The following is a 22479-nucleotide window of genomic DNA, read 5'->3' as shown; positions in this document are numbered from 1 at the left end:
CAGATGGTCAATACTGAAGTCAGACTGGTTATATTCTTTGCAGTTGAAGATGGAGAAGTTCTATACAGTCAGTGAAAACAAGACCGGGAGCTGACTGTGACTCAGATCATGAATTCCTTATTAAATTCAGTCTTAAACTGAAGAAAACAGGGAAACCCACTAGGCCATTAAGGATGATCTAAATCAAATCTCTTATGATTATACAGTGGAAGTGACAAATAGATTCAAGGGATTAGATCTGGTAGACAGAGCTCCCAAAGAACTATGGACAGAGGTTCACAGCACTTCAGAGTCAGTGACCAAAACCACCCAAAGAAAAAGAAATGCAAGCAGGCAAAGTGGTTGTCTGAGGAGGCTTCACACATAGCTGAGGGAAGTAAAAAAAAGCAAGGGAAAAGGGAAAGATATACCTAACTGAATGCAGAGTTCCAGAGAACAGCAAGGAAATATAAGAAGGCCTTCTTAAATGAACAATGCAAAGAAGTAAAGGAAAACTATAGGATGGGAAAGACTAGAGATCTCTTCAATAAAACTGGAACTATCAAGGGAATGTTACTAGCAAGGATGGGTATGATAAAGGACAGCAATGGTAAGGACCTAATAGAAGCTGAAGAGATTAAGAAGTGGCAAGAATACACAGAAGAACTATGCAAAAAATCTTAGTGACCCAGACAACCACGATGGTGTGGTCACTCACCTAGGGCCTGACATCCTAGAGTCTGAAGTCAAGTGGGTCTTAGGAAGCATTACTACAAAAAGACTAGTGGAGGTGATGGAATTCCAGCTGAGCTATTTCAAATCCTAAAAAAATGATGTTGTTAAAGTGCTGAACTCCACATGTCAGCAAATTTGGAAAACTCAGCAGAGGCCACAGGACTGGAAAAGTTCAGTTTTCATTCCAATCCCAAAGAAGAGCAGTGCCAAAGAATGTGCACTTATGCTCATTTCACATGCTAGCAAGGTTATGCTCAAAATCCTTTAAGCAAGGTTTTAGAAGAACTTGAACTGAGAACTTCCAAATGTATAGGCTGGGGTTAGAAAAGGCAGAGGAACCAGAGATTAATTTGCCAGCATTCACTGGATCATGGAGAAAGCAAGTGAATTCCAGAAAAACATCTACCTCTGCTTCATTGACTGCACTAAAGCCTTCGACTGTGTGGAGCAGCACAAACTGCAGAAAATTCTTAAAGAGATGGGAATTTCAGACCACCTTATTTATCTCCTGAGAAACCTGTCTGTGGGTCAAGAAGCAACAATTAGAACCTTACATGGAACAACTGACTGGTTCAAAATTGGGAAAGGATTACGTCAAGGGTATGTACTGTCACTCTGCTTCTTTAACTTGTACACAGAGTACATCATGCGCAGTGCTAGGCTGAATGAATTACAAGCTTTAATCGAGAATTCTGGGAGAAATATCAACAACTTCAGATATGCAGAAAGTGAAGAGGATCTAAAGAGCCTCTTGATGAAGGTGAAAGAGGAGAGTTAAAAAGCTGGCTGAAAATTGAACATTCAAAAAACTAAGATCATGGCATCCAGTACCATCACTTCATGGCAAATAGGGAAAAAATGGACACAGTGACAGATTTAATTTTCTTGGGCTCTAAAGTCATGGGGGATGGTGACTTCAGCTATGAAATTAAAAGACTCTTGCTCCTGGGAAGAAAAACTATGAGGAAACTAGACAGCGATTTAGAAAGCAGAGATATCACTTTGCCATCAACATCAAAGCTATTTTTCCCCCCCAGTAGTCATGTACAGATGTGAGTTGGACCATAAAGAAGGCTAAGTGCTGAAGAATTGATGTTTTTGAATTATGGTACTGGAGAAGATTCCTGAGAGTCCCTTGGATAGCAAGGAGATCAAACCAGTCAATCCTAAAGGAAATTAATCCTGAATCATTGGAAGGTCTGATGCTGAAGCTGAAACTCCAATACTTCGGAGCTTATATGCAGAGTACATTGTGTGCAATGATAGGCTGGATGAATCACAAGCTCTAATCAAGAATTCCGGGAGAAATATCAACAACTTCAAATATGCAGAAAATGAAGAGGAACTAAAGAGCCTCTTGATGAGGCTGGGGCAAAGAGCTGACTCATTTGCAAAGACCCTGACGCTGGGAAAGATTGAAGGCAAATGGAGAAGGGGGTGAGAGGATGAAATGGTTAGATAGGATCACCGACTCAATGGACAAGAATCTGAGCAAACTCTGGGAGAGAGTGGAGGGCAGAGGAGCCTGGCATACTGTAATCCATGGGGTAGCAAAGGGTTAGATGTGACTTAGCAACTGAACAGCAAGATAAATTGATTTGATACAAGACAAAATGTCTAATTCTGATACTTAAAGTAAGTTTGATCAGTGAATGATCAGTTAGTTCTAAAGTCATAAAGTGAACTTTGTGATAGTAGTTTTACTCTAGTCTTTATTTTATGTAATTCAATGTAAAATGGAAGTGTATTAATTTCTCTGATAAATTCATATGGCAGATTGGTCTTCAAATATTCAGTTCAGGTCAGTTCAGTTCAGTCACTCAGTTGTGTCTGACTCTTTGCGACCCCATGGACTGCAGCACGCCAGGCCTCCCTGACCATCACCAACACCCGGAGTTCATTCAAACTCATGTCCAATGAGTTGGTGATGCCATCTAACCATCTCATTCTCTGTCATCCCCTTCTCCTCCTGCCTTCAGTCTTTCCCAGCATCAGGTTCTTTTTTTTTTTTTTTTTTTTTAGTTTTTTATTTTTTAAATTTTAAAATCTTTAATTCTTACATGCATTCCCAAACATGAACCCCCCTCCCACCTCCCTCCCCACAACATCTCTCTGGGTCATCCCCATGCACCAGCCCCAAGCATGCTGCACCCTGCGTCAGACATAGACTGGCAATTCAATTCTTACATGATAGTATACATGTTAGAATGCCATTCTCCCAAATCATCCTACCCTCTCCCTCTCCCTCTGAGTCCAAAAGTCCGTTATACACATCTGTGTCTTTTTTCCTGTCTTGCATACAGGGTCGTCATTGCCATCTTCCTTAATTCCATATATATGTGTTAGTATACTGTCTTGGTGTTTTTCTTTCTGGCTTACTTCACTCTGTATAATCGGCTCCAGTTTCATCCATCTCATCAGAACTGATTCAAATGAATTCTTTTTAACGGCTGAGTAATACTCCATTGTGTATATGTACCACAGCTTTCTTATCCATTCATCTGCTGATGGACATCTAGGTTGTTTCCATGTCCTGGCTATTATAAACAGTGCTGCGATGAACATTGGGGTACATGTGTCTCTTTCAATTCTGGTTTCCTCAGTGTGTATGCCCAGAAGTGGGATTGCTGGGTCATAAGGTAGTTCTATTTGCAATTTTTTAAGGAATCTCCACACTGTTCTCCATAGTGGCTGTACTAGTTTGCATTCCCACCAACAGTGTAGGAGGGTTCCCTTTTCTCCACACCCTCTCCAGCATTTATTGCTTGCAGATTTTTGGATCGCAGCCATTCTGACTGGTGTGAAGTGGTACCTCATTGTGGTTTTGATTTGCATTTTTAAATGAGTCAGTTCTTTGCATCAGGTGGCCAAAATATTGGAGTTTAGCTTCAACATCAATCCTTCCAATGAATTCTCAGGACTGATTTCCTTTAGGGTGGACTGTTGGATCTCGTTGCAGTCCAAGGGACTCTCAAGAATCTTCTCCAACACCACAGTTCAAAAGCATCAATTCTTCTGCACTCAGCTTTCTTTATAGTCCAACTCTCACATCCATACATGACTACTAGGAAAACCATAGCCTTGACTAGATGGACCTTTGTTGGCAAAGTAATGTCTCTGCTTTTTAATATGCTGTCTAAGTTGGTCATAATTTTTCTTCCAAGGAGTAAGCGTCTTTTAATTTCATGGCTTCAAATATTAAGGGTTTCTAACAGATTCAATGTATTCTAAGAAATGTGCATGTAATAGAAAGATACTTATTTTTTTCTCACACATATACATTCCTCTTTCCTAAATAAGATTATGGAGCCCTTTGATCTTCTTAGAAGGATTCCTTTTAATTTTAAGATATGTGAAAATATCTTTAAAATTTATTTATCTTTCAGTTCAATTCAGTTGCTCAGTTGTGTCTGACTCTTTGCGACCCCATGAATCACAGCACACCAGGCCTCCCTGACCATCACCAACACCCAGAGTTCATTCAAACTCATGTCCATCAAGTCTGTGATGCCATCCAAACATTTCATCCTCTGTCGTCCCCTTCTCCTCTTGCCCCCAATCCCTCCCAGCATCAGACTCTTTTCCAATGAGTCAACTTTTTGCATGAGGTGGCCAAAGTATTGGAGTTTCAGCTTCAGCATCAGTCCTTCCAATGAACACCTAGGACTGATCTCCTTTAGAATGGACTGGTTGGATCTCTTTACAGTCCAAGGGACTCTGAAGACTCTTCTCCAACACCACACTTCAAAATCATCAGTTCTTCTGTGCTCAGCTTTCTTCACAGTCCAACTCTCATATCCATACATGACCACTGGAAAAACCATAGCCTTGACTGGATGGACCTTTGTTGGCAAAGTAATGTCTCTGCTTTTCAATATGCTATCTAAGTTGGTCATAACTTTCCTTCCAAGGAGTAAGCATCTCTTATATCAAATGACATCCAAGTTAATGCCAGCAAACATTTCTTCCCTTTCACAAATATATTTATTTATAATAAATATTTAAGGTATATTTGTACTTATTAGTCTTTTTCAGATGTGACTCTTTTTAAAGAACTCTCCTTTTCCTTTTTAAAAAAGTTGTATGACATTTATCTTAGTATTCAGATGAATTAAAACTAATTATGTTTAGGATATTAGATGATTTAGAACATGGATTGAATGACTGAAGACATCTCTAGGTAGTAATTTATAACTTGAATTATGGTTCTGATATTTGAAAGGCAGCAGCTGATGTAAATTCAATATGTGAAAAATGGAGGAGGGAAGAGCATAAACAAATGCCAAATATATTCCAGAGTTGAGAAAAACATTATATATATAAAAGACATTGAGAAAAGTTGTCATAAATCATAGAAATTCAGAAATCATAAATTAGGACAGTATTAAGATAGTATAAATATTCAAACAATTCTGGCTATAGCTTACACTAAAAATACTGTATAATTCAAACTCTTAGGACTGCTGACTGCAAATTCTGAAAACTCCTTTTACTTGAGAAAGAGGATAACAACAACAAAGACACCTCTTCCATCCAGGTAGGATCCTTGTGTGCATGAGGGAAGGAAGATTATAGCTGTATAATGGTGGGACGTCTTCCAAATGATGCAAAGATGACATTTTCTCTGATAAAAGGCTTATAGTTTTAAAAAGTGAATATTTCTGTTCTTTTTCACTGTTGCAAACTGACCTAAGTCCTTTTTCCCATTCAGCAAATGTCAAGGACCTTCTGATAAATATTCATAGTCTGTGGGGTTTAGAGGGAAGTGGGAACTATGCTTCCTTTCCTTTTATCCTTAGTACCAGGTGGTAGGTATCAAAGAAGGCAAACATTGTTTAATGTACAAATATTAATAGTAAGAGTGCTCAAAACAGTCTTATGACCTATTCAGTATGTTGGACAATATCTCTCTTGGTCTTAGGCTTTTTCACTGGCAATTTGCATGAAAAGTTGACACCAAAGTGGACTCACAGACTCTTTGAGGGCAAAACAGGTCAACTTTACAGTGACATCAGGTACATTCTCTGGGAATTTAGATGTAGGGACTGTATTAGTTTGCATCACTACAATAACTTAACATGATAAACACGACTTAAAACGGCAATTTTGATGCAAAAAATATCTGTTTAGCTCAAGTTTCTGTTGGCATGTTGGGGTGAGGGGTTTGGCTGATCTACACTGGGCTTGGGTGGGTGTGCCTGCTTGAAGCTATCACTTCTGCTGGGCATAGATCTTAGCTGGGATATGACTTGATCTAGGGCCCAAGCAAATGAAGTATCCACCTGAGGGAAGCTCATGTTATGGAACAGCAGAGGGAGAAGAAGGCAAGATTAACTGCACAAGTGCTTTTTAAACCTTTAGTTATATCACTCGCAGTAACATGCTATTGGCTAAAGCAAGTCCTGTGCCATGTATATACACATGTGGATATAAGAAAACATGAAAAATTGGGGCCATCCAAACAATTTAGCACAAGAACTAACAAAGTTAAAGAAATTGAGATGCACACCCCACTTGAAAAATTCTACCTAATCTTTTAACTTTTTATTTTATATTGGAGTATAGCTGATTAACAATATTATGATAGTTTCAGGAGGATAGCAAAAGAGCTCAGTGATAATCCTCCTGCCAATGCAAGGAGATTCAGGGGACATGGGTTCAATCTCTGGGTTGGGAAGATTCCCCGAAGGAGGAAATGGCAACCTACTCCAGTATTCTTGCCTGGAGAATCCCATGAACAGAGAAGCCTCATGGGCTTACAGTGTATGGGGTTGCAAAGAGCTGGACACAATGCACACACATATACATGTATCCATTCTTCTCCAAACTTCTGTCCCATCCAGGCTGCTGCATAAAACTAAGTAGAGTTCCCTGTGCTATGCAGTAGGACCTTCTTGGTAATCCATTTTAAATATAGCCTTGTGTTGATCCCAAGCTCCCTATATATACCTTCCCTCCATTTTTCCCCCTGGCAACCCTAAGTTTGTTCCCTATGTTTGTGAGTCTGTTTATGTTTTGTAAAAAAGTTCATTTGTATCATTTCTTCTATCTAATCTTAAAATGAGACCTATACATATATCCTAATCAAACAATTTTCTCAGAATATTACAATTTCATCAATGAAGATGTTGTTTTAATATCCTCTTGCTAACTAACAAATATCTTGCTGTATATTTCCATAATGATATCTGAAATTTTAAATAAAACTCTTTAAAGTATTGATTCCTACTTAAAGTACTTCAAGTGCTGTCAAAATAAACCTAGTGATGTAGACACAACGCATCACATCATCGGCTTATATTACCACTCAGGCAATTACCAGAGTCACAAGTCTTTTAATGAAGCAATACCTCCTGACTTTTGTAGGGCAGTTCTATCTATATTCTGAAAAACTGATCCCTCTGACTTTAAATTATCTATGCTGGTGGAAGAGAATTTTGCTTTTAAACTAACTTCAAATAACATGGATTAAGCAGAATTGGAGGCTTGGTATCTGAAATTCCTCACCAAAAGGAGTTCATTTTCTTTTTTAACTCTCTTGGCCTTGAACACCTGATGTCACCAATTGTGAAGTGTGAACACTCTGACCCATTATCGACTGATTAAGAGCTAGCCTAGAAACAGCTAGAAAGTTTTTAAAAAACCACTGGTAATGTCAGAGCTACATAAAATTTCTTCTAATAAGGAATTTACCCTGGAGGGAAACAGAATTACTATCTTGGCAAGTGAGCTGGAGCTTGAAAAGACGAGGAGAGCAATCTCGCAGAAATGAGTGGCAATTCTTGACTGCAATCATCAGGAAAGAGAAAACTGAGTAAGTTGAAAAAATAGCCACAAAAAATTGCTCTCCTGATGTTTCCCAGTGCTGGTATTGGAGAACAAGCATGCAGCCAGGCAAAGAAAGTTAATCACCTTCAAGGCTTATAACAAAAGAATAAATCAGAGAGAAAACATCAAATTGGACTCCAAATATAAATTTTCAGAAAAGAAATTAGAGAAAAATAAGAAAGTTGAACTCAGGGGAAAAAGCCTGTAAAATACTATTAAAATGAGAGCAGACACTTGTCATATTTCTAAATGTAAAAAACCTACCTGTAAGTTATTAATATGAAACTATGCACTAATCCACTTTCCAGTGGCCAAAATGATGCTAATCTTATTAGAACAAGAAACGTTATAGACAAACTGTCTATTGGAATTCATGGTGTGAAGGTATGAACTGCAAAACCCTTGTGTTTCTTTGAGGAAAGAGATCTGGCAGTTGTTAATTTTACCATTAAAAAATAAAACTATGTGCAAAAATGCTGGACAGTAAAGAAATCACTATAGTATATCTTCAAATACAAAGTATGCTAAAATTTTTATTAGACTATCTAAGAGGTTTAATATTCTTTTAATATCTATAGTTAAATAGTAATATTTCCTTCTTTACTGCTGATTTTGAAAATTTGTATCTTTTATTTTCTTGAAGGTCTGTCAATTTTGTTGATATTTTCAAAGAAATGACTTTTAATTTTAATTCATAATTTTTTCTTTTGTTTTATGCATTCTAGTTCATTTATCTCCCCTATAGATTTTATTATTTCATTATTTCTGCATGCTCTGGATTTAGCTGGATTTTTGGAGAGAGAGCATGTTGCTTTACTCCATTATGCCAGAAATAAATCTAGTTAAAGTAGAGGTGTATCATTTAGACCTCATTAGTCAGAATCCCTGGAGGGGATTCCACTGAGTGTCTACTCTGTAAAATTCCCATGGTGAAACTGATGGTCACCAAGATTGAGATACAATTGTATTTGGCAGCTCTATGACTTTAGTTGAGCTTATATTAAACAATTACGTTTATATTCTAAAATAAGATAATCAAGCTTAATTGGTAATCTAGGTATAAAATCAATACAAAAGCCCCATACATATATATATATATATAATATACATATATATACTGATATAACTTTTCAAATGATAAATAATACAATACCATGTCAGTTATCTAGCATGCTCTCTCTTCTGGACACATTTACATGTGAAGCCAAATTGTAATGGAAAGGTTGTTTGACATGAGTAAATTATTAGGATAGAGAAAGCTAAGTGATAGCATATGGTTAATCTGATTAGTTATGAGAGCTTGATATCTTCTCCTTTGGATGATTACACTTGCCATAGTAAATTCAAACGTCCAAGGCAAACAGTCACACTTCAATAGACAGTATTAGAAACATAGACAGTTCTTTCTTTTAAGTTACATCTACTCTAGATTTCCTTCAAATCTTTAATTAACAAGATAAATTTAAGTGTGAAATTAGTTGTAGTTGCATGACTGGATTTTCATATGAACAGTCTTTTCATAGCATGTATTTAAAATGTCTTCTATTGTACGCTATTTCTATATGGAAACTCATAAGAGAATGACATACTATCAAATGATATTAATACCAGAATAAAGAATATCTTTATCATTGAATTTTAGCAACATTCTAGATACAATATAGATGAAACATTGCTTTTTCCAATGCTGGATAAGGATCAAAATCACTTTGATGTTACAGTTTTATATCTAACAGAATGCTTAAGGTACTATAAATTGGGGTAACCACTTGCTATGCATTATCTATGGAGAAGGCAATGGCACCCCACTCCAGTACTCTTGCCTGGAAAATCCCATGGATGGAGGAGCCTGATAGGCTGCAGTTCATGGGGTCGCTAAGCGTCAGACATGACTGAGCGACTTCACTTTCACTTTTCACTTACATGCATTGGCAACCCACTCCAGTGTTCTTGCCTGGAAAATCCCAGGGACGGGGGAGCCTGGTGGGCTGCCATCTATGGGGTGGCACAGAGTCGGACACGACTGAAGTGACTTAGCAGTAGCAGTAGCATGCATTATCTAACATTCATAACATTTAATTTACTAACATAATTATTAGTAATATTAGTAACATAATCATAAACAAGATGATGAAGGAAACAATTTTTGTTTAAATAGTAGAATTTAAAAAATTACACTCCAAATATAAAAGAGATAAAAAAATAACTTGTTTACCATACTTAAATATTTAAATGAAGTCTTAACAGAGTCAACTCAATTGAATACCCTATTTCTGTTCTTATAGTTCCATGTAGAGTGGGAATCTACATGTCCAGACTCCTTTCCTTGAGAATATCACTTGTATTTGCATATCTCAACTTTGATCATGTAAACTAGTATATATGACAAATTCCAATTTACCATATAAAGTGGTAGCTCAGGAGTGAAAGGTAGAAAGACTCATGTAACCTTGTAGGTATTTGACTTAGTCTCCATTCAGGTCAAAATTCTCTCTCTAGACTTTAGGCTGTCAAAGGCAGTATTTGAGCTGGTCAGGTCTCAAATAGTCATGAAGTTAGCGTGCACATTTACATAATTATTTGGACAATTTTAGCACAGCAAAACTGCATACATTTGTCTTAATCTTCTTTGTGATTTATTGGAAGAGATTTGGGCCTGAATTCTTTTGAATAACTGGCTTTATCCCTGTGTTAGTCAGTTTGGACAGCTATAACAGAATACCATAGACTGGGTGGCTTATAAACAAAAGCAGTTTATTTCTCCTAATTCTGGAGGCTAGCACATTTAGATTCTGACACATTTAGAGTCTAGCAAGAGTTCAGTTTCTGGTTCATAGATGACAGCCTTTTTGCTATGTTTTCACCTAGCAGAAGGAACAAGCAAGTGCTCTGGGGTCTCTATTGTAAAGACATGTATAGAAGCACATTTTGCTACCTCAAAATGTATCCCTTTGGCATGAAGATTAATTTAGGTTGATAATTTTCAAGAAACAGAAGACTGTTTATAGCAATCCCTTACTTCACTTTGAATGTGTGGACTAGACACACAGGAATGCTCCTGTGATCATACAGAATGCCCAGAGTTACACCTGTAGATTCTGCTGAGACTTGAGGAAAGAACAAAATCATTGTTTTTGCATCAAAGAGATCAATTAAAACTGATTTTTGTTTTTAAGGAAGAAACCCTTAGAGAGAGTGGTAAATGTGCTCTTGAAAAATAATTGTCATATTTATTATAGTAAGAGGCTACAGAAGAGCTATTTTCACATGGGCCCAGATTTATCTATCCAGGTTTTCCCATTAGCAAAGCAAGTTCGTTTCAACTAAATTATACATAGAGACAAATGCTTAAAGGGCTCCAGAGAGAGCAATCCCAACAATAATTTCCAAGCAGCTTTCCCCAACATGACCCATAGTCGGTACCCTAGCAGTGTTTCACTTAGCTTGATTGTTGCTAAGCAACAAATAGGGGATAGAAGTTAAGCTTCTAGAATCACTTACACATTAATTGTAAGCCAGAAACATTAGAATAATGCCAGTTTCAATAATGAAGGGTATTACATATGTTGTCACAGTATGCCTTTTTTCCTCTCCAAGAACAGAAAGACCTGTAGGCTACTTGTCATGGGGAAATGACATTTCATTAGCTTTTGGAGGTACTGAGGGAGTAGATTTTAAGAGAAACAATTAGGTGTTTTATAGCTATCTTTCCCTTTCTCAAAGGTTTTCTTTTCTAATTGCTATTGACTTTGCTTTCTTTGAACTACTGAAGCTAACAGTAGCAAAAGTAGGTGTTACATTTCCTAGTTAGGAAGTTGCTGAAGTGTTCTGATGATTGCATGATTACTAATGATTTTTAAATGCAAGGAAATTAAAGACCATTAAAAGCAAAGAAATAAAAGACCAATTTTTGTTCTCTAAAGTTAGAGATCTTCACCAGATTTTGATTTTCCCATCTGGACAAAGGAATATTCTGAAATCACAATGCATCTCCATCTACATCTCTCGAGGTTCTTATAATACTATCTACGGTCACTCTCCTTTGTGAAGATGTGTGGCTGTATGATTTTCCTTTCTTTCTAAATGGAAAACTTGGGGACATGTGTTAGCTTAAGCACATATTCTTTCTTGTCCTATGGTGAAATGAAGTCACTCAGTCATGTCCGACTCTTTGCAACCCCATGGGCTGTAGCCTACTATGCTCCTCTGTCCATGGGATTTTCCAGGCAAGAGTACTAGAGTGGGTTTCCATTTCCTTCTCCAGAGGATCTTCCTGACCCAGGGATCGAACCCAGGTCTCCCACACTGTAGGCAGACGCTTTACCACCTGAGCCACCAGGGAAGTCCTGTCCTATAGTTGCATGCCAATATTTGACCAATAAAATACACTATGGAAAAATTGAAATAGTGTCTGCAGTGAGCTTCCAAAAGACTTGTTTACTGAGACTAGGAAAGTTTATTGTGCAGTGTGGGTTTCTCAATCAGCAAAGATTAGATATGAATTATTTTGTGGTTATTATTTAGTCGATAAGTTGTGTCTGACTCTTTTGCAACCCCATTGACTGTAGCCCACAAGGCTCCTCTGACCATGGGATTTCCCAGGCAAGAATACTGGAGTGGGTTTCTTTCATTTTCTTCTCCAGGGGATCTTCCTATCCCAGGGATCAAACCCGTGTCTCCTGCATTGGCAGGCAGATTCTTCACACTCAGCTACCAGGTAGCTGTACTAAATACAGATTATATTAAGTACAGACTGTAGCTGTACTATAGTCTCTCAACTGAAGTCATTTAAGATACATGTCATATTAAATATACATTCAACCTTCACACATTTATAAATCCTGTGTGAAACATATTCAATATACTGAAAAGAATATGGACTAAAATTTTAGATAAACAGAAGCTTGATTTCAAGCCCTGGCACTTGATATCTGTGTGACCATGCCTAGTACTTCCCTGTTTCTTGGTCTTAAACACATATAAAATGGAGCAGGAGGTTTTTAACTTAACTCAAAGGGTAACTGTATGACCCTTATAGAGATTCCTGACCAGCCACACTTACATTTCTTTGCTGCCCTTTCATCTTTGTTGGCCAATTCCTTCTTTTGATTATCCATAGTTGTACAATGTTACCTGAATCCCTCACTAGGAAACAAGACCTTTCCTATCAAATACCAATAAATAACAAAGTTTTGCTACCAATATGTGAAATTAAATTAAAATGTACTGTGACCGATCACCAACAAATACTGAAAAAACTAATGTGATCTATCACTCAATTGTGCAACTCTTATTTATATAGAAATTTGTTTACTGAAGAGTTAGCAATGAAGTTTTTATTTTATTCCTTTACTCATTGTGTCCCTACCCTAACCTTGTCCTTGGCATCAGAAATTTGAATCACTTTATTGTGAGACCAGTATTATTTAGGTAAACCTTGCCTTTTGAAAATTAATGTATACTAAAGACAGGAAAGCCTGGCCTGCTGCAGTCCATGGAGTAGCAAAGAGTTGGACACAACTTGGCGACTGGACAACCGTGAGAAACAAGGACTGTTGTATATGTGTACACCTATTTCCTTTTATCCATAAGAGAGGGTGGACTTCATCTATTTTATTCTCTGTTGCTTTCCTAGCACTCAGAACAATGCTCAATGCATAATGTGGAATCAAAGAAAGAATGAATGTTATCACATGCCTCAAGTGCTTATCACAGAGCCAAGAATGTATAACAATTACCCACTAAAAGCTGAATTTCTTGGTATTTACTTAGTGACTCTGGTTCTAAGAAGAGGTAGATTTGTCAAAATGAATTAAGCACTCAGTGTTCTCTAAATGTGTATTTGGCACAGTATAATTTTGAGAAGATAGAATTTAGTTCCTTGAAATAGGCTTTGTGCTTTAGAGCCATAGAAATCTAAATTCGACCCCTGGCTTCCGTATCTCACATCAGGTAAGTTATTTAAACACTCTAGGCTTCAGGTTCTTTATCTGTGTAATTGCAGTAAGTATCTCTACTCACCTAATTAAAGTTTGTGAGGCTTCAGAGAGATAATATATGCCAAGTGCTTAGCCCAGTGCCTGGAACTTAGTAGGTACACAAAATACTTTGGTACTGTTTAAGTTTGTAGCCAATAAGGAAAAACAAAGCACTTTTAAAAAAGATATAATGGATCAAAAAATGTAGGTGAAAAAAATATATTATAAGTATACCCAGCTGTAGCTATATGTTGTATTTCTAAATTTAAAGTGTAATAGACTTTCTGTTGAAAATCAAATCTGAAATTGAACAAATTCCACATTCTTTTCTCAGAGGAAACTATTGTAAACATTCACAAAGTAGGAGTCTATAGATGCTAACAGAGAGATCAGAGCTACGTGTAAGGTTAAACTGAGAACTAAAGTCAAATAAAAGGCTATAACCAAAGCTAGTTACATAGATTTAATGTGTTATTTAGTTTTCAAAATATGTCAGATTCTTAGTATACAGCCTTTGTTTCTCCATTTGTGAAATGAAGATATGAACTATACTTACCTTATCTCGTTGGTTATCACGAGGGTCAAATGAGATAACACATTTAAATGATTTATTTTGAATCGTGGACATAGTCAGAATTCAATAAATCTTAACTGATCATTATTTGGTTCATATAAATTAATCTCAGGCTTCCCTGGTGGCTCAGATGGTAAAGCATCTGCCTGCAATGTGGGAGACCTGGGTTCGATCTCTGGGTCAGGAAGATCCCCTGGAGGAGGAACCCACTCCAATACTCTTGCCTGGAAAATCCCATGGACAGGGGAGCCTGGTAGGTTATGGTCCATAGGGTTGCAAAGAGTCGACACAACTGAGAGACTTTCCTGACAATTCTTTTTTACTATGCATTTTATCATTGTATCTTTTTTGTTTCCATTAATGCCTTTTTCCTTCACTTTCTCACTACAGGATTAATGTGACAGTCCTCCTCTGATTTCCCTGTCCTCAGTTGCTCCCTAATTTACTTTTTTGCTGAAGTTTTGAATCATTTCCCATTGTACATGAGAAAAACCCAAACTCCAAGCATCCCCAATTAGTGCTTATAAACCTTCCAATTAGTATTCCCCATACTCTTCGTATTTCAATCAAACATATACTTTTGTTTCTCTGTTTCACTCCACACATAATTTTTTACCCACCATGGACTGACAGAAAGTTTTCTCTGTGTACCCTTTCTGATTCACAGCTGTCTATTGATGGGCATTGTAAGACTGCCTCTTAATTCAGGAAGACGAAACAGCCACATCAGTAATGTGTGCCATGGACTCTGGAGTGGGGACAGACTCTCAGAGATATTTGTCATTTCTGACATGTGTCATTCCCCCTAATAAGACATTCTTACATGGCTTTCTCCAAGTTCTAACTTTTTCAGAGACTCAGCTCAAATCCTACCTCTTCTATAATTATCCCACCATTCCATCTATTCTAGTCTAGAATAATCACTGCCTTTTCACATAGGATTTACAATGTGAATCCCTTCCTTGGCACTAACATATGCTATTGATATGGTTGCTCATGGCTTCAACCTAAAGATTGCATGATGTCAACTATATTGTGACTTTTTCTAGAACAGATAATTCTGCATGCAGTGATCAATTATAACTTTTACTAATCAATCATAACAATAGCTTAACTTTTTATTATCTTATCATTTTATATACTGTATCCCAGTAAGGCTTAATTATTTGTGACCTTATTGGCATCAAGTGTTAATATTCTGATATTTACTGACTTCAGTAGAAAGCTTTTACTCACCAACTTTATTTTTATATGGGTGTTATTCAAATCATAGACATGGACTAGGAAAAGGCTACTGTGTTTTACAAATTCAATACATTTTTATGAGTCCAGATTTTCCTGCTAATAGTGACAATTCAGTTAAATTAAGTAATAGAGTAAATATTAAGCATGTTTATAAAAAAGTAACTATGGATCCCATGTTAGAGAAAATCAGGTATAGAAAATCAGGTATTTTACACCTAGAATAGTGAAAATATAGACGGGGGCTTTTGATTTTCAGAAAATTATGATGTGGATGTAAAGCCATCCACCTTTACCTCTCTCATCTTCCTTTTTTCTCCAGACGTCCTCAGAGTGGTCCAGAGATTAAGTGTTGAGATTACTCATGTAAGAGTTTAAACCCAGCTGCAACATTTACTAATAGCTTGCTCTTGAACAAGCTACTTCATTTATTTGGGCTTTGGTCTTTACAGTATGGAAAAATGACATAAGGTCCCTTTCATGTAATGAGGATTCAGCAATGGTAAAATAAAAGATATATTTGGCAGCTGGTTTTAGAAAAGGCAGAGAAACCAGAGATCAAATTGCCAACATCCGCTGGATCATTGAAAAAGAGAGAGAGTTCCAGAAAAATATTTATTTCTGCTTTATTGACTATGCCAAAGCCTTTGACTGTGTGGATCACAATAAACTGTGGAAAATTCTGAAAGAGATGGGAATACCAGACCACCTGATCTGCCTCTTGAGAAATCTGTATGCAGGCCAGGAAGCAACAGTTAAAACTGGACATGGAACAACAGACTGGTTCCAAATAGGAAAAGGAGTACGTCAAGGCTTTATATTGGCACCCTGCTTATTTAACTTATATGCAGAGGACATCATGAGAAATGCTGGACTGGAAGAAACACAAGCTGGAATCAAGATTGCCGGGAGAAATATCAATAACCTCAGATATGCAGATGACACCACCCTTATGGCAGAAAGTGAAGAGGAGCTAAAAAGCCTCTTGATGGAAGTAAAGGAGGAGAGTGAAAAAGTTGGCTTAAAGCTCAACATTCAGAAAACTAAGATCATGCCATCTGGTCCCATCACTTCAATGGGAAATAGATGGAGAAACAGTGGAAAGAGTGTCAGACTTTATTTGGGGGGGCTCCAAAATCACTGCAGATGGTGATTGCAGCCATGAAATTAAAAGACGCTTACTCCTTGGAAGGAAAGTTATGACCAACCTAGATAGCATATTGAAAAGCAGAGACATTACTTTGCCGGCTAAGGTCCGTCTAGTCAAGGCTATGGTTTTTCCTGTGGTCATGTATGGATGTGAGAGCTAGACTGTGAAGAAGGCTGAGCCCTGAAGAATTGATGCTTTTGAAGTGTGGTGTTGGAGAAGACTCTTGAGAGTCCCTTGGACTGCAAGGAGATCCAACCAGTCCATTCTGAAGGAGATCAACCTTGGGATTTCTTTGGAAGGAATGATGCTAAAGCTGAAACTCCAGTACTTTGGCCACCTGATGCGAAGAGTTGACTCATTGGAAAAGACTTTGATGCTGGGAGGGTTTGAGGGCAGGAGAAGAAGGGGACGACCGAGGATGAGATGGCTGGATGGCATCACTGACTCGATGGACGCCAGTCTGAGAGAACTCTGAGAGTTGGTGATGAACAGGGAGGCCTGGCGTGCTGTGATTCATGGGGTCGCAGAGTCGGACACGACTGAGCGACTGAACTGAACTGAACTGAACAATACCATTTACTGACTTATAAAGGATGCATTTATCACTTTAAGTATCATTTGAGTTTTAATATCATTTTAAAATATTTTAATGACTGGAAACACAAGGTCTTCTGTTGTGGAACAGAAATTTAAAATTTTAAATAAAATATTAGCAATTGACTATGCCAAAGCCTTTGACTGTGTGGATCACAGTAAACTGTGGAAAATTCTGAAAGAGATGGAAATACCAGACCACCTGACCTGCCTCTTGAGAAACCTAATGCAGGTCAGGAAGCAACAGTTAGAACTGGACAACTGGTTCCAAATAGGAGAAGGAGTGCATCAGGGCTGTATATTGTCACCCTGCTTATTTAACTTATACACAGAGTACATCATGAGAAATGCTGGGCTGGATGAAGCACAAGCTGTAATCAAGGTTGCTGGGAGAAATATCAGTAACCTCAGATATGCAGATGACACCACCCTTATGGCAGAAAGTGAAGAAGAACTAAAGAACGTCTTGATGAAAGTGAAAGAGGAGAGTGCAGAAGTTGGCTTAAAGTTCAACATTCAGAGAATTAAGATCATGGCAATTGGTCCCATCACTTCATGGGAAATAGATGGGGAAACAGTGGAAACAGTGTCAGACTTTATTTTTTGGGGCTCCAAAATCACTGTAGATGGTGATTGCAGCCATGAAATTAAAAGATGCTTACTCCTTGGAAGGAAAGTTATGACCAACCTAGAGAGCATATTAAAAAGCAGAGTCATTACTTTGCCAACAAAGGTCTATCTAGTCAAGGCTAATGTTTTTCCAGTGGTCATGTACGGATATGAGAGTTGGACTATAAAGAAAGCTGAGCGCTAAAGAGTTGATGCTTTTGAACTGTGGTGTTGGAGAAGACTTTTGAGAGTCCCTTGGACTGCAAGGAGATCCAACCAGTCCATCCTAAAGGAAATCAGTCCTGGGTGTTCATTGGAAGGACTGATGTTGAAGCTGAAACTCCAGTATTTTGGCCACCTGATGTGAAGAGCTGACTCATTTGAAAAGACTGTGATGTTGGGAAAGATTGAAGGCAGGAGGAGAAGGGGACAACAGAGGATGAGATGGTTAGATGGCATCACCAACTCAATGGACATGAGTTTGGCTAAATTCCAGGAGTTGGTGATGGACAGAGAGGCCTGGCATGCTGTGGTTCATGGTGTCACAAAGGGTCAGACATAACTGAGTGACTGAACTTAACTGAACTGAATCTAGTATGGTTTTATTACACTTCTTTACTATAACCATTTCTTTAGTAAGAAATCAAGGAGGTTTAATTTTATAAAATCTATGGATAAACTTTATATTTGTATCAGTTGTTTTATATTGCTAATATAGTTTATGTATATATTTTAATATAGTCATTTATGTTTAGTGTATGTATTTATTTTTATTTATATCATTGCTGCATAACAAATCACTCCAAATCTTAGTTGCCCCAAAACGACAACCATTGACTATTCCTCCTGAATCCTTGAGTCACCTGATCATTGCTCTAGTTCTGGGCTTGGGTTGCCTAACTCTGACTAGACTCACTTATGCCCCTCTGGTTAGCTAGAAGCTGATAATGTCATTACTCAATGGATAGTTGGCTTTTTTTTGGCTCAGACAAAATCCATTATTCACCAGCCTAGCCCAGATGTGCTCAGACTGTGGTGGCCAAGTTTCAAGAAGAAGAATGGAAGAAGGCAAATTCTTTTGGGCATAGGCTCAAAACTGAAAAATATCATCTTTTCCCTGTTCTGTTGGACAAGGTAAGGCATATATACAGCAGAAATTCAAAGCAGAGAGGAATGGACTCATCTTCTTACTGGCAGGAGCTTCAAAAGCATGTTGTAAAGAGCTGTATATGCAGGGAGAGGTGGAGACTTGTTTAGTGAAATGGCAACCCACTCTAGTATTCTTGTCTGGAGAATTCCACGGACAGAGGAGCCTGGCAGGCTACAGTTCACACGGTCATAAGGAGTCAGGCACGACTGCGCAACTAACGCAATGTTAAATACTAACACAATAAAGGAGAAAAATAACTATAGAATCATATCAATTATAACTGCTACAAGATCACTATATTCAAGAACTAAGATACAAATTTTATGTAAAAGAGAAAAAGAAGGACATCTCCTGAACTTGATAAAGAAAATCTTTAGAAACCTTAAGGTGTCGTTTTTGGTAGTCAATATTTGTATTAGCTTTCTAGGTTTAGCTCAACAAAGTACCACAAATTAGGCGGCTTGAAAGAGCAAAAATTTATTTCCTCACAGTTCTGGAACTAGAAGTCTAAAATAAAGGTGTCAGTAGGGTTGGATTCTACAGGAACCTCTGAGGGAGAATGCTTCATGCTTTTCTTCTAGTTTCCGGAGATTTGACATTGTCCTCCCCTGACTTGTAAAACTCCAAGCTCTGCCTCTGTCTTCACAAGGTATTTCCCCCTTAGTGTCTATCTTTGTGTCTCCTTCTCTTCTTCTTATAAGGACACCAGTGATGTGAATTAAGGCCCTATCCTATTCCTGTATGACCTCATCTTAACTAGTTATCTCTGCAATCTATTTCAAAATGAAGTCACATTCTGAGGTTCTGGGAAGGACTCAAATTTATGTGGACACCCTCCAACCAGGGGCCTCTTTGATGGTTCAGACAGTAAAGAATCTGCCTGCAATGCAGGAGACCTGGGTTCAATCCCTAGGTCAGGAAGATCCCCTGGAGAAGAGAATGGCTACCCACTCCAGTACTCTTACCTGGAGAATCCCATGGACAGAGGAGCCTGGCTGGCTACAGTGCTTGAGGTTGCAAAGAGTCAGACACAACTGAATAACTCACACTTTCACTTTCACATCCAACCCAGTATGATATTATTGCAGTAGATATAGATTATTCAACTACTTTTCCGAATATTTATATTTATTATTTTAGATGAGATAAAGAAATAAGATAAAGAACCAAAGATTTAGAAAGGAGAGCAAATATCTTTATTAATAGTTAATAGGGTTGTATATCAGGGAAACCCAATTGATTCAGTTACAAATTATTGTACTTAAGGTGATAGTCTAGCAGGATGGCTGACTTCCAGGCAAAATGATGATGCAAACTAGTAAGAAAATATAGTGTGGGAAAAAGAGACCGCTCACACAGAGAAGCATCAAAACAGAAAGAAAATCATTATTTAGGTCGTATGTGAGGAGGAAACACGCAACGTGGCTTTTAAAGGTAAAAACCCTGTACAATGTGAAAGAACACTTTCTGAATAGAAAGTAGGACTGTAAGAATGTTAAGTACACTAACCAAAATGTTCATAGGGAAGAACTGTTAGTAAAGCTAAAAGATTTTGAAAACAAGATACAATTAGATGGGACCTGCTTTAACTGGTGTCAAAATCACTATAAATATCTAAAGATAAAAGAAATTAGGCTCTGATTTAGAAAAAGACTTATAAATCAATGGAACAAAATAATAAGTTCAGGACAGGACCAAGGATGTGGAACTTTTTGAATGGTATATGTAGCATTTCAAATCAGTTGAAAATATTTGTTTTTTGACAGATATGGGCAATTGCAAACATAAATTAGTAAACGTAAATTAAGGCCGCTTCGTTCAAAATTGTAAAGATTTTAACATTATAATACAACAAAACCACTAGAAGCAAAGATGTTTGTATTGTCTTGCAGTAGATCATTTTCATCCAGTTGCAAAATCTAGAAATCATAAGTGAATGATTGGCATTTTAGACTACACAAAATGTCTGAAAGGTCTTTATAGACAAAAACATAAATAAATTTAAAATACAAATTACAGTATAAAGGAAAACATTTAGCAACACATATAACAGACTGTGATCCTTTAAACTAGTAAGGAAAAGATATTCTAGCAGAAAATAAAGAAGACATATGAATGATTAATCATAGGGAAAAAAAAGCAAATGGCCCATAGTCTGCCACAAAAATATTCAAACTCACTATTCATCAAATGAATTGAATTGATGAGATTTTTTAAATTATTAGTTTAATAAAATTTGAAAGACTGATGACATGCATGATGATAAGAGCATAGGAAATAGGTATACACATAAATGAGATGAAACAGTGGTTAAAAGCTAAGCCCCTAAAGCTAGACTGCCTGGGTTCAAATCTCAGTAGTGTTTACTGTGTAATCAGGGACCAGTTACCTGATCTCTCTTAACCTCTGTTCTCTCATGTGGAAAGAAATAAAAATAAAAATAATAAGTAACTACCTGACCAGGATTTGGGGAACAGGGGAGTAATAAGCTAATATATAAAAAAACTGCCTGGAAATGTTCATTGGATACAGCTATAAATGTGAATGTGAGAGAAACATGGTATACTACTTTAGAAGGACAATTTGTGTGTACATATAAAGTACAATACAATACTCATATGAAAATGAGTACTCATATGAAAAGGTATTATTAAAGGTAGCTCAGAATGTAATTACAAATAAAAAGTATACATTTTTACATGGAAATTGGATAACTACAGTTATATCATTATCTTATTTAGTTTTAAAAAAGCTTATATTTTTGTGTGCGTATATACAGAGAAATGTATCATCAGAGAATATTTCCATAAGCATCTAGCATAATTTTAGCAGGATACTATAGTGACTCTCTAATCTTCAATCATAAAATTACAGGGAAAATATATAAGGGGCTATATCGATTTCCTAAACTCTCAGCTGAGCACTATGTTTGGAGGAAAAGAGACTCTTATTGGCTCAGCATGGACCACATATTCAGGCCTATGTATAGAAAATGGGAAACCCTCATGGCTTGACTGAAAAGTGTAATTCTTCAAAACTGGGGGAACTATTGACAGAAAAATGGCGAAATGGTTTTGGGAAGCTAAGTAAAAAAAGATATCTACCACATTGTCTATTTTTATGAATTTCCACGTATGTATGTGTGCTTATGTGTCACACATTCTGTCTCTCACACACACGCACAACACACACATCACTGTTATCATGTATCTTTCTCTAGTTAATAATAGATGATTGACTTTTTCTAATTGCAAGAGCAACCCATGGCCATTAAGGCCTTTCCTTGTTAAGTTTTTCTGACTTATTTGTTAAGTTGTAAAGTTGCTCTGGAACTATTCCCTATTTGATTAAAGAGTTTGGGTTTGTATCTGATAACTGAAATGGCATTTTTTGTGTGGCAAGGAAATGGATAAATATGAAATAGATGATGGGATAATTCTTATGGATACACTTTCATGGTTCAGTTAAATCATATCTAAATGGGGCTTGTAAAAGTGACATTTAGGGCATTTTCTACTTCCAGGTTAAAATTTACAATGATATTTTGTCATAAGAAGAAGATGCTTTTATAATCCTTCCACATTTCTTTTTGCACAAAAGCTAATAATTGCTAGACATAAGAAAAATAGATTGAATGGAA

The sequence above is a fragment of the Ovis canadensis genome, chromosome 9 (genome assembly GCF_042477335.2).
Source record: "Ovis canadensis isolate MfBH-ARS-UI-01 breed Bighorn chromosome 9, ARS-UI_OviCan_v2, whole genome shotgun sequence".
Classification (NCBI taxonomy): domain Eukaryota; kingdom Metazoa; phylum Chordata; class Mammalia; order Artiodactyla; family Bovidae; genus Ovis; species Ovis canadensis.
Note: the sequence above shows the minus strand (reverse complement) of the source record.